The 13,475-nt window shown below is 38.8% G+C and overlaps 1 protein-coding gene across 9 annotated transcripts in view; it reads right to left on the minus strand.

Moving 5' to 3' along the window:
• Positions 1-13,475, minus strand: part of LOC105477512 (zona pellucida like domain containing 1) — a 310,970-nt gene that overhangs the window by 255,652 nt on the left and 41,843 nt on the right. The window contains exon 3 of one of the 9 annotated variants that reach the window (XM_071092500.1): positions 7,239-7,383. The exons of the other annotated variants lie outside the window; for them this stretch is intronic. The gene's annotated coding sequence lies outside the window, so the exon portion shown is untranslated. The remainder of the gene's footprint in view (positions 1-7,238; positions 7,384-13,475) is intronic. 9 annotated transcript variants of the gene reach the window in all.

Consider the following 13,475-nt stretch of genomic DNA (forward strand, 5'->3'; position numbering starts at 1 on the left):
CATTTTAGGGGCAGAGGGGCATGGGCAAGACATGGTCATGGTCAGTTTCTTAGGTAAGCTGTTCACATCCTTAGAACTGTTCTCCCCAAGCAGGAGATGAAGGATTGAATACTGCATAGAAGAATCCTAGGCAAGGTAAAACCCAATAGAAAACAGAGTTAGAAAATCCAAAGCTGGAAGGGTACCAAGAACTTCCCCTTCATGTTCCAGATACAGGATCTGCTGGGAAGTAAAGAAGAGAAAAGGATAGAGAAGCCAAATGATAGTGTGGGGAGGGAGAGGGAGTTATTTGGGATACTAGTTAGCGTTTAAGTGTCTTACCAATTATGGATGACCACCTGAATTTAGTCTTCGTCAGTATTCCTATATCATTGTCGTTGGTTGCCTAAACCAGCATCTAAATCTTTTTCCCATTTGATGAATTTCTCACCATATGAATCTTGATAGGAGGCAGAAGCGAATCCCACCCGAGAAGCTGGAAACGCCAGCCCCTGGAATATATGGCCTAAGAGCTGCTTATCAAACACACCTGCACAGAGGCAGCTGCTCTCCTTTCTGCTCCTGTCAGGACTGCCTCAGGACTTGGGGCTGGCCTGGGCTGAAATTAAGCCCATCAGTTGATCCAGCTGTGAAAAGCTAAAATATGCCAAAATCAAGGAAAAATAGGGACAGCTATTTGATGATGATAATTGAATGGAATTTTTGTATAAAATCACAAGGTCTTAGAAACAGCCATGAGCCTCAAACCAGTGTTTTCCACTAAGGTAAAAAATCCATAAATTTCTGCTTGGTCTTACCTAATGACAGATCGGCTTCCCTCTTAGCTGCTAAACAGTCAACGTGATTAACAGCCCAAGATGATTTCTTTTTTCTGTGCTCCTCTACCGCCACCTTGTGGGCACAAAGTCAGAGTCAGCTGCAACTCTGGCTTCCCTGTGATCCACAGACAGTACAAGCTTTTCCCTGAGTCTATAAGTGCAGGTCTGTTAGGGCTTTTGTGGCTGAAAAATATCCCTACCTTTTACGGGGCAAAGTATCCACTTAGCTGCAGAAAACCAATATCTTGAGGTATCATTCTGCCAAGGGCTAGAATTGCACATTCTGAACAGGTTAGTTTAGTGATAACTGGTAACATTGGTTTTGTATTTATGTTTCTTATTGAAAATTCTACCTTTAGAATATTTTGATCTTGTCAGTAATTTTTGCTGCATTGCAGCACAATATACTATAGAACACAAAGAATTGACACAAGAAAATAGAAGCTCCTGATAACAAATTCGTGTGGTTCCTAATGCCCTCTGCATTCTAACTAGTACGGAGGTTAAACATGGCATACAGATGTGACAATGAAGGATCAAAGAATTTTTGAGCTTAGGAAATTTTAATGACCATCTGATAAAGGTAAAAATAAAGCAGAGCAAAATACCTACAGGAGATATTGTCGAAGGAACTTATTTTCAGGCCAGACGCACCAGTGCATATTACATGTAGCTGATACTGCTGCTCTATCTCCTCTCCTTTCTCTCAAGGTCATTTCACCTGCCTATCCAGCCCTTTTCTCCTCTAAATTTACTGTGGTTTTTTTCATTGGCAAAAGTTACCTTCTCCAATAAGAAAATTATTAAAACATAGAATCACAGAATGTTAGAGAAAAATATTTTTCAGAACCTCTAATTCTAGCTTTGTATGAACAGGATCTAGGTATTTTCAATCACTTGCCTGTAACAGTCACAAAAGCAGCTAGTTACACAGCCACTGGGTGACAGCTTAAGGCAAATCTGGAACACTCTGAAAAAAAAGGAAGGGCCATTGCATGGTAAAGGCAACTATATGTAGCCATGTGCACAGGACGGACCCATGTCTTGATTTGGGAGAAAATCATTTTAAGGAGCCATAGATGTCCATCTTATTTTGCCTTCACCTTTTTTCTATATGTCAGTTTCCGCCCTGGAGAAATGCCCTCAGGGAGCTGGCATCAATGCATGCAATAGCCCATTATGGTAGGTATTATCACTGGGGAAAACTACAGAGTGATTGCCCATCTGAACACATGCAAAGGGAGCATTTTGAATCCCATGCTGCCCAAGCAGACTACTTCTGAAGGCCACATTCAGTTTGATGATAGCCAGACTGCAGCCTGTAATTAATGGTGTCACTAAGAAAGATGTTCAAAGTAAGGCTTCCAGAATGGCTATCAGTGAATCATTTCACATCAAGTTGTTGGACATCATTACCAACAATCAAGGAAACTGAGTTCTACTACACACATTTTCTCTAAATCTGTGTTGTAAAAGATGATAAAAAGAGAAGGAGAGCAAAACATAAGAGGCCAAATATAGCAGTACATTTCTTTAAGTATCCCTCTCAGGTAGACCAACTACATGGCCAAGTAGAAACAATAAAACAGGGTAAACCTGAATATAGTTTATATTCCATTATCATTCCATTCAGCACACACTTTATGTGCCATCTGTAGACTTGTATAATTGATTGCCACAGGACATAATTATTTTAAAAGACAATTAATTTGATTACCAGCAATGAAGTTTTTATCTATGCAGACTAGGAAAGGACAATCTGATGAAGAAAGTAATCAAGTTTCCAAAATCAAAATGCAAGATGCACCGTTCAGGGGGGTGGAGAGAGGAATTCATCTTTTGGGAAATGTTGGACTGAGAAATACTGCATTTCAGGGATTTCCAGTTTCTACTTCATCTACCCAGTGGTAATTCTGCTTCTAGAAACCGGATCTTAGACTACACTGAATATAAACCTCCTCCACTACATGCAAAATCTACTGTTAGATATTTCATCTACTGATTAAGCCAAGGGAAGAGAAGAGAGCATTGCTATTGCTGAGCACCTATTGTGCACCAGGTAGTTTGCTAGGTGTGTTTTATCTATCCTCTGTTTGAATCCTCATGACCAATTCAATAAGGCTGGTTAAGAAGATTAGACCTACATCACACAGCTGGTAAGAGACTGTGGCAGGCTGAATAAAAAACCCACTCGAGATGTCCATATCATAATCCCTAGAACCTGTTAACGTTACCTGACATGGCAAAAGCAACTTTGTAGATGTGATTAAAATCAGGATTCAAAGGTGGCAAGATTACCCAAGAAATCCAGGTGGCCCATAAATGTGGTCATGTGTGTCCTCATAAAGGGGAAATTTTACTACAGAAGAGAAGGCAATATGATCATGGAAGCAGAGGTTGGGGTGATGTAGCCAGGATCCAAGGGATGTCAGCAACCTTTAGAAGTAGGAGAGTCCAGAAAAGGATTCTCCCCTGAAGCCACCAGAAGGAAAAAATCCTGCTGACGCCTTGTTGCCCCTTAAAATGTATTTGGGACTTTTGATCTCCAGAAATAAAGGAAAGTAAGTGTGTGTTACTTTAAATCACTCAGTTTGTGGTAATTTGTTACAGCAGCAATAGAAATGAATGCAGAGAAGAATCCAGAATTCTAACCCAGGTCTACTCCAACCTGAAGTCTGAGTTATTTTCAACTGCTTAACACAGCCCGTGGTTTGAGTAAAACTCCTGGAATTGAGTACAAAAAGATTCATATGTTGTCCCAATTTGAATATGCCTGACATTTAGAACTGAATATTAGATTAGTTCACTGAATTGTTGGTCCGATTAAATCATTACAATCGTCTCACTTACTAAGACTAATAGTTATAAACCATTGACTCAAAAAAATCAAAGAAATTCACCATTTAAATGTAGCTAAACCAAAATCAGTTACTTTGATTCAGATAATGCCATAAAACTCTGGAACTTTGGGCTAAAATATACAGATATTGAACCAAAAGTGTTTTGATGCTTTTGACATTTCAGACAGCCATTAATTGTATACACCTAAGCTTATTCTTATCAAGAATCTTACAGACTTGCATATTGACTTTTCTCTGCTAATACAGTCATAACAGTGTAGAAATCTAAAAACCTGGATTCTGGAGCTAGAAGAAGAATGGTTACCATAAGCTGGGAAGGGTAGTAGGAAGGTATGGGGGAGATTGGGATGGTTTAATGGGTACAAAAAATAGTTAGAAAGAATGAATAAGACCTAGTATTTGATAGCACAACAGAGTGACTATACTCAACAATAATTTAATTGTACATCTTAAAATAACTAAAAGAGTGTAACTAGATTGTTGGTGATACAAAGGATAAATATACTTGACGGGATGGATACCTCATTTTCCATGATGTCATTATTACTCATTGCATGCCTGTATCAAAATATCTTACGTATCCTATAAATGTATACACCTACTATGTATCCACAAAAATTAAAATTAAAATTGTTTAGAAACTTGGATTCTGTCATCATTGACTTCTCTATCAATTAGCTATTCAATTTGTATCATCACTCATCAATATCTCCAGGCCTCAGTCTCCTCATCTGTGAAATCGGGGAGTTGGTAGAAGCCTGCCAAGCAGATCATCTCTAAGGTTCCTTCCAGCTGTGAGATGGGACGATAGTAGAATTCTCACAGCAAAATTCCTAAGTGGATTTCAAATGTGCTTGTTAATACGAGGTGCCACTAGAGGTCAGATTAAGTTTGGTAATTCTGTCTAATCGGTCATGCAGATGAAGCAAAAGCAAAAGCTATCCTTAGATGGATGCCTTGCTTAGCAGGCCTGGACCTTCCCCCTTCTGAGCTGATTAATGTTGATCCCAGTGTTAGAATAAAATACGAAAAGCTCTGAAACCCAAAATTACATTCATTAATCTGTAATTTGTAATTGGCTGCTACCAGAATGCTTATCTTTCTTTGCTTGCCTGAATGTCATTAATTAAATGTGTCACCTGAAACTCTGGTACTTCATGTTTGCTCGCGTTACTGTGTTAATCTATCAGTCACACAAAATTTGAATCTGAGAGACTAAAAACGTTACTCTTTGTGCATCTGGGTGTAACTGTATTAAGAACATGTGACTATGTGTGGGACATTTGACTCACAATACATATTCAAAGTGAAGTATAAAGGAATTACTGAAAAACAGACAGAATGAGAGGGAGCACACATTGTCCTCGGGTACGTGCCTTGTGAAAGCTACTGATCAGGACTGGTCTTAGGCACAACTGTGAAATCTATAGAATTAGATTTTTGTAGCTATGATTCTCTGTGTAGTTCCCCACCTTCCTTCAGCTCCCCGGCTTTCTCAACATCCCTTTCAAACTCTGCTCTCAAGAGAGATCCAAATAACTCAAATGCAGTAAGATATAAAAAGCTAATGAGGTGATTTCACTCTCCCTTGCATTTTGTCAGAGAACAATGCCCATTAAAGGGTGGAATTCTAAAAGTAGAATTGTAATCATCCAGAAAGCTACTAATGTGGGAACAGAACATTTGCAAAATCATCCCACAGAGCCAACACCATAGGCCAATGGCAAAGGTTAGCCTTGCCTCCCACTAATACACAGTATGAATTGCTAGTTATTCCCTTCTTAAGAAAAACAAGTATTTATTGAGCATTCACTGTACATGAGGTTCCCAAATGCACAAGATTGCTGCATGAGGACCCCGTGATTTCTCCCTGCATGACACACTAGGAAGCAGTGGAAGCCTCAGCATTATTTCCGTGGCAAGGCCCTGGGGAACAGGGATCCTCCTCCCCTTCCACTCTCTCCCCTATATAAAAGTAAATGTGTTTGTGGTAGTGGGCAGGAGTGGGCAATTCTGAGAGTGGTACCAAAAGGAAGGATGTTCTGACCTGACCACCCAGCAGGTGGCCTCAGATTATCGAGATAGTTTTGTGGTATGAGAACAAGGCAAAATCTCCTAGTGGCTGTCACTTGAGAAGATCAGACGCAAGTCAATCTCAAAGCCTCAGGGACCTCTTAATTTTTAAGGTGCTGATGCAGTAACATTTGGGTTCACAGACCTGACAATTCTGCCTCCAGCTTCTTCTATATGAGATCACCCATCATGGCTATAGCCAAAGTCTATCTTAAAACAGCTGCCACAAATCCTCAATTCCCTTTGATATGTATATTCTCAGTAAACAGAAATAATACTTTGTATTTACCTAGTACTTGGTACTTTAGTGAGTGATACAGAAAATCCTTTCATCCATCCTGTGAAGTTAAATACTATCATCCTGTCCATAGGCTCACATTTCATACATTTTTAGAGGTGGCAGATCATCTACTCCACCCTCACCTCTACATTTAACCATCTTGCATTGTCCGATCTTGCATTTAACCATCTTGCAATGTCTGGCACTTCCCAAGCAAACCCCTTCCTTTCACAGCACTCAACACCTCCTTTCACAAGCACAACTATTTTACAGATGATGAAACAAATCCAGATACATTAGGTGACTCTCCCAAAAGCAGAACATATGCAAGTGGAGGATCCCAGTCTCAGACTAGTTAAGCATTTTTCAGTTTTCATTGCATTAGACCTCTCAGCAGTATTCAACACCCTACTGCTTTTTTGAGCCATGTCTCTGAGTTTCAGTAGCACTACACCCTCATTTTTCTGTGGTCCCTTCTTCTCATTCTCCTCAGGAACATCAGGTTGGTCAGGCTTAGTCCTGAGCAACTCTTCTTTTCTTACTCTGTAGTCTCTCTTTCATTTGTCTCCTTTATTCTCAAAGTTTTAAATATTATCTATGGAAGATGGCTGAATAGGAACAGCTCTGGTCTGCAGCTCCCAGCGGGACCAACACAGCAGGTGGGTGATTTATACATTTCCAACTGAGGCACCCAGTTCATCGCATTGGGACTGGTTAGACAGTGGGTGCAGCCCACGGAGGGTGAGCAAAAGCAGGGTGAGGCGTTGCCCCACTCCAGGAAGTGCAAGGGGCCCGGGGCCTCCCTCCCCTAGCCAAGGGAAGTTGTGAGGGACTGTGCTAACCGGCCCAGATACTATGCTTTTCCCACGGTTTTTGCAACCAACAGACCAGGAGATTCCCTCGGGTGCCTACACCACCAGGGCCCTGGGTTTCAAGCACAAAACTAGGCGGCTATTCAGGCAGACACCAAGCTAGCTGCAGGAGGTTTTTTTGCACCCCAGTGTTGCCTGGAACTCCAATGAGACAGAACCGTTCACTCCTTTGGAAAGGGTGCTGAAGCCAGGGAGCAAAGTGGTCTTGCTCGTTAGTTCCCACTCCCATGGAGCCCAGCAAGCTAAGAACCACTGGCTTGAAATTCTCGCTGTCAGCACAGCAGTCTGAAGTCGACCTGGGGTGATTGAGCTTGGTGGGGGGAGGGGCACTCACCATTACTGAGGCTTGAGTAGGTGGTTTTCCCCTCACAGTGTGAAGGAAGCCAGGAAGTTCAGATTGGGGGGAGCTCACCTCAGCGCAGCAAAGTGGCTTGGGCCAGACTGCCTCTCTAGATGACTCCTCACTGGGCAGAGCATCGCTGAAAGAAAGGCAGCAGTCCCAGTCAGGGGCTTATAGTCAAAACTCCCATCTCCCTGGGACAGAGCACCTGGGGAAAGGAGTGGCTGTGGGCACAGCTTTAGCAGACTTAAATGTTCCTGCCTGCCATCTCTGAAGACAGCAGCAGATCTCCCAGCACAGCACTCAAGCTCTGCTAAGGAACAGACTGCCTCCTCAAGTGGGTCCCTGACCCCTATGCCTCCTGACTGGGAGACACCTCCCAGCAGGAGTCGACAGACACCTCATACAGGAGAGGTCTGGCGGCATCAGGTGGGTCCCCCTCTGTGATGAAGCTTCCAGAGGAAGGAGCAGGCAGCAATCTTTGCTGTTCTGCAGCCTCTGCTGGTGATACCCAGGCAAACAGAGTCTGGAGTGGACCTCCAGCAAACTCCAGCAGACCTGCAGAAGAGGGGCCTGACTATTAGAAGAAAAACTAACAAAGAGAAAGCAATAACATTGACATCAACAAAAAAGATGCCCACACAAAAACCTCATTGAAAGGTCATCAGTATCAAAGGTCAAAGGTAGATAAATCCATGAAGACGAGGAAAAAAAGAACAAAAATGCTGAAGATTCCAAAAATCAGAACGCCTCTTCTCCTCCAAATGATCACAACTCCTCTCCAGCAAGGGCACAAAGCTGGACGGAGAATGAGTTTGACAAATTGACAGAAGTAGGCTTCAGTAGGTAGGTAATAACAAACTCTGAGCTAAAAGAGCATGTTCTAACCCGAAGCAAGGAAGCTAAGAACCTTGATAAAAGGTTACAGGAATTGCTAACTAGAATCACCAGTTTAGAGAGGAACATAAATGACCTGATGGAGCTGAAAAACACAGCATGAGAACTTTGTGAAGCATACACAAGTATCAATAGCTGAATCAATCAAATGGAAGAAAGGATATCAGAGATCGAAGATCAACTTACTGAAATAAGGCATGAAGACAAGAGTAGAGAAGAAAGAAAAATGAATGAAAAAACTCTCCAAGAAATAGGGGAGTATGTGAAAAGACCAAACCTATGATTGATTGGTGTAACTGAAAGTGACAGGGAGAATGGAACCAAGTTGGAAAACACTCTTCAGGATATTATCCAGGAGAACTTCCCCAACCTAGCAAGACAGGCCAACATTCAAATTCAGGAAACACAGACAACACTAGTAAGATACTCCTTGAGAAGAGCAACTCCAAGACACGTAATCATCAGATTCCCCAAGCTGAAATGAAGGAAAAAATGTTAATGGCAGCTAGAGAGGAAGGTCAGGTTACCTACGAAGGGAAGTCGAACAGACTAACAGCAGATCTCTCTCCAGTAACCCTACAAGCCAGAAGAGAGTGGAGACCAATATTCAACATTCTTAAAGTAAAGAATTTTCAACCCAGAATTTCATAATCCAGCGAAACTAAGCTTCATAAATGAAGGAAATATAAAATCCTGTACAGACAAGCAAATGCTGAGGGATTTTTGTCACGACCAGGCCTGCCTTACAAGAGCTCCTTAAGGAAGCACTAAATATGGAAAGGAAAAACCAATAATAGACAGGCAGAGAGCCAAATCATGAGTGAACTCCCATTCACAATTGCTGCAAGGGAATAAAATACTTAGGAATACAACTTACAAGGGACATGAAGGACCTCTTCAAGGAAAACAACAAACCACTGCTCAAGGAAATAAGAGAGGACACAAACAAATGGAAAAACATTCCATGCTCAAGGATAGGAAACACGAATATTGTGAAAATGGCCATACTACCCACAGTAGTTTATAGATTCAATGCTATTCCCATCAAGCTACCATTGACTTTCTTCACAGAATTAGAAAAAAATCTACTTTAAATTTCATATGGAACCCAAAAAGAGCTCGTATAGCCAAGCAATCTTCAGCAAAAAGAACAAAGCTGGAGGCCTCATGCTACCTCACTTCAAACTACACTACAAGGCTACAGTAACCAAAACAGCATTCTACTGGTATCAAAACAGATATATAGATCAATGGAACAGAACAGAGGCCTCAGAAATAATACCACACATCTACAACAACCTGATCTTTGACAAACCTGACAAAACAAGCAATGGGGAAAGGATTCCCTATTTAATAAATAGTGCTGGGAAAACTGGCTAGTCGTATGCAGAAAGCTGAAACTGGATCCCTTCCTTACACCTTATACAAAAATTAACTCAAGATGGATTGAAGACTTAAACATAAAACCTAAAACCATAAAAACCCTAGAAGAAAACCTAGGCAATACCATTCAGGACATAGGCATAGGCACAGACTTCATGACTAAAACACCAAAAGCAATGACAACAAATGCCAAAATTGACAAATGGGATCTAATTAAACTAAAGAGCTTCTGCACAGCAAAAGAAACTAGCATCAGAGTCAACAGGCAATCTACAGAATGGGAGAAAATTTTTGCAATCTATCCATCTGACAAAGGGCTAACATCCAGAATCTTAAAGGACTTAAACAAATTTACAAGAAAAAAACAAACAATCTCATCAAAAAGTGGGCAAAGGATATGAACAGACACTTTTCAAAAGAAGACATTTATGCAGCCAACAAACATGAAAAAAAAAGCTCATTATCACTGGTCATTAGAAAAATGCAAATCAAAACCACAATGAGATACCATCTCACACCAGTTAGAATGGAGATTATTAACAAGTCAGGAAACAACAAATGCTGGAGAGGATGTGGAGAAATAGGAACGCTTTTACACTGTTGGTGGGAGTGTAAATTAGTTCAACCATTATGGAAGACAGTGTGATGATTCCTCAAGGATCTAGAACCAGAAATACCATTTGACCCAGCAATCCCATTACTAGGTATAAACCCAAAGGATTATAAATCATTCTACTATAAAGACACATGCATTACATATGTTTATTACAGCACTATTCACAATAGCAAAGACTTGGAACCAACCCAAATGCCCATCTATGATAGACTGGATTAAGAAAATGTGGTACATATACACCATGGAATACTATGCAGCCATAAAAAAGAATGACTTCATGTCCTTTGCAGGAACATGGATGAAGCTGGAAACCATCATTCTCGGCAAGCTAACACAGGAACAGAAAAACAAACACTGTATGTTCTCACTCATAAGTGGGAGTTGAACAATGAGAACACATGGCCACAGGGAGGGGAACATCACACACTGGGGCCTGTTGGGGGGTGGGGGTCATGGGGAGGGAGAGCATTAGGACAAATACCTAACACAGACAGAGCTTAAAACTTAGATATCTGACAGGGTGATGGTTGCAGCAAACCACCATGGCCCATGTATACCTATGTAACAAACCTAGACATTCTGCACATGTATCCCAGAATTTAAGGTATAATTTAAAAAAGGAAGAAAAAAGAAACCGACAAGAGAAGTAAAAAAAAATAAGTATTATCTACGATATACCTATTTCCAAATGTATGTCTCTAAACCACACCTCCTTTTTGAGTTACAGGTTTATTCATCCAAATGTTAACATGTTTCCATCTTGATATTTCTCCAGCTGAATGCTTTATCTTCTTACCCAAATCTACCTCTACAGTCTTCCTCATTTAAGTATATGACACCCCTAGAAAACTGTTTCACCATCAAATTCCTCTCTCTTTTCTCCACCATTAAACCAATCAAACAGAAACTAGTGTAGAATCTATCTTCAAAATATATCTTGAGCCCATTGCTTCTATCTTCAAAAATATAAATAAAATTATAAACAATGAGAAAAAAATAGAACATTAAATATTTCATAATATTGGAAATTTATTGTTAATTTTGTTTGTAGTCAGTATTATAATCATTTTTAAAGATGTGCACTGAGCCATATAGATAAAATTATATGTTATCTAGAAATTGATATAAAATAATCTGAAGTATAGGTAACTAGGGAGGCATAGATGAAATAAGATATGCCATACAGTTATAATTGTTGAAGCTGGAAGATAAGCACATCAGGTTCATTATGTTCTATTTTTGTCTATGTGTATAAAATTTCATAATAAAGTTATATATAAATTTTTAAATGGTTGCCCCAAAGAATGTAAGGAAACAAGATAATGTTATATTGTATAGATGTATTTCAATAAGTTCTTTGTCAGCCATATTACGTGGTAAAAACAATGGCCATTTACCCTGATATTAATTGTGTAAAATGATTCAAAATTTTCAAGAAGACTCTATGAAATATAGTTTATATCCACTATATTTAAAGATTAGTCTTACTCTAAGTAGATTTTGTACTTTAAAATATTAATGATCATTTTAAAGCCATCATAATTACTAACACATAAATCACCATACAGGATTACGAAGGCAAATATCAACAGGTTTTTTAAATAGTGGTTCAAAGTATCATGTTATAACTAACCCAGGACTTCACAGTATTTCATTAAATATGTAATAAATATTTAATCTCCTACCTAAGGATTAAAGAAAAACTATATACCATTGGGAAACATCGTTCTTTCTAAAGTAAATGCATCTGGAAAATAAAACACCTGGGAAATAAAACAGGTACAAAGTATAATGCATACTTTTGTTAGAAAATACTATTGGAAGACACAAAAACCTTGAGGATTTAAGGAAATAAATATTACCTAGTGTGGGAAGTTTGTTATACAATTGGATAAAAGTATACCTGTTTTTCAGCTTATGATATATTCTAGTATTCTAGACTTTTTCCAATTATTATATATATACATATATGACACTAACTTTATTGAGAATAAGGAAAAATATAATTTTCTACTCATAAATTATTTCTCTAATGTATGCATAAAAATTTTAAACTACTTGTTGATGGAGTAACAGCTTTGACTATAATAAGAAATAAGAATAATTTCCAGAGTAAGTGGTAGAGAGAGCAACTCACATGAAATTTTGGCACTCCATTGTTCAAAGACAAAGCAGAAGAAAATACAACAAAGCAGATGAAAAAGAAACACACAAATTGCTACCAAATGGCATTGATGTAACCGATTTTACAAAAACAAGATCTTGACAATACATTTTAATGAGATGGAGAGTAACCATAAAAATCTTTTGTGCCTCATGAAATTCCCCCAGTTCCGCTATGGCAAAGTACTTAAAAGAAGTCACACTTACTGATAAGATACCCATTTTCCTTTTACAAAAAGGCAAGTGATGCAGATTTGTTGAGCTTTTCTTTAATGCTATGTGGCTATCAGTAGAATACACTGTTGCATATAATTTTTAAAATAAAAAAAGGAATTTCTGTCTCTTCAAATTAGAAGTGATGCTCCACTTACTATCTTTTGTTTGTGTTTTTGTGTTCTAATAGCCATCCTAACAGCTATAAGGTGTTATTGTGATTTCAACTTGCATTTCCCTGATGATTAGTGACATTACACACTTTGTCACATACCTGTTGGCCATTCGTATGTGTTCTTTGGGAGAAATGTCTATTCAAATCCTTTGTACATTTTTAATAGGATTTTTTTCATCATTGAGTCATAGTAGTTCCTTACATATTTCAATATTAACTCTTTTATCACATATTGATTTCCAAGTATTTTCTCTCATTTGGTAGGTTGCCTTTTCATTTTGTGGATTGCTTAATTTGCTCTGCAGAGCTTTTGGTTTGATGTAGTCCCACTTGTAGATTTTCACTTTTGTTGTTTGTGCTTTTGGTATCACATTAAAAAATTGCCTAGACAAATATCATGAAGCTTTTTCCCTTTTTTTAAAGGAATTTTACAGATTTGGAAAATAACAAATGTTGGAGAAGATGTGGAGAAACTGGAATCTTTGAACATTCTTGATGGGAATGCAAAATGGTGCAACCACTGTGGAAAACAGTATGGCAGTTCCTAAAAAATATTAACAATGGAACTACTGTATGATCCAGCAATCCAATTTCTGGATATATAAGAATTAAAATCAAGATCTCAAAGAGATACCAACACTTCTATGTTTATTACAGTAGTATTTAAATAGGCAAGATATGGCAACAACCTAAAAGTCTACCAACAGACAAAAAGATAAAGAAAATGAGGCATGTACATACCACATTCGATTTTTTAAAAGAAGAAAATGCTGTTACATACAAT

The sequence above is a fragment of the Macaca nemestrina genome, chromosome 2 (assembly GCF_043159975.1).
Source record: "Macaca nemestrina isolate mMacNem1 chromosome 2, mMacNem.hap1, whole genome shotgun sequence".
NCBI classification, from domain to species: domain Eukaryota; kingdom Metazoa; phylum Chordata; class Mammalia; order Primates; family Cercopithecidae; genus Macaca; species Macaca nemestrina.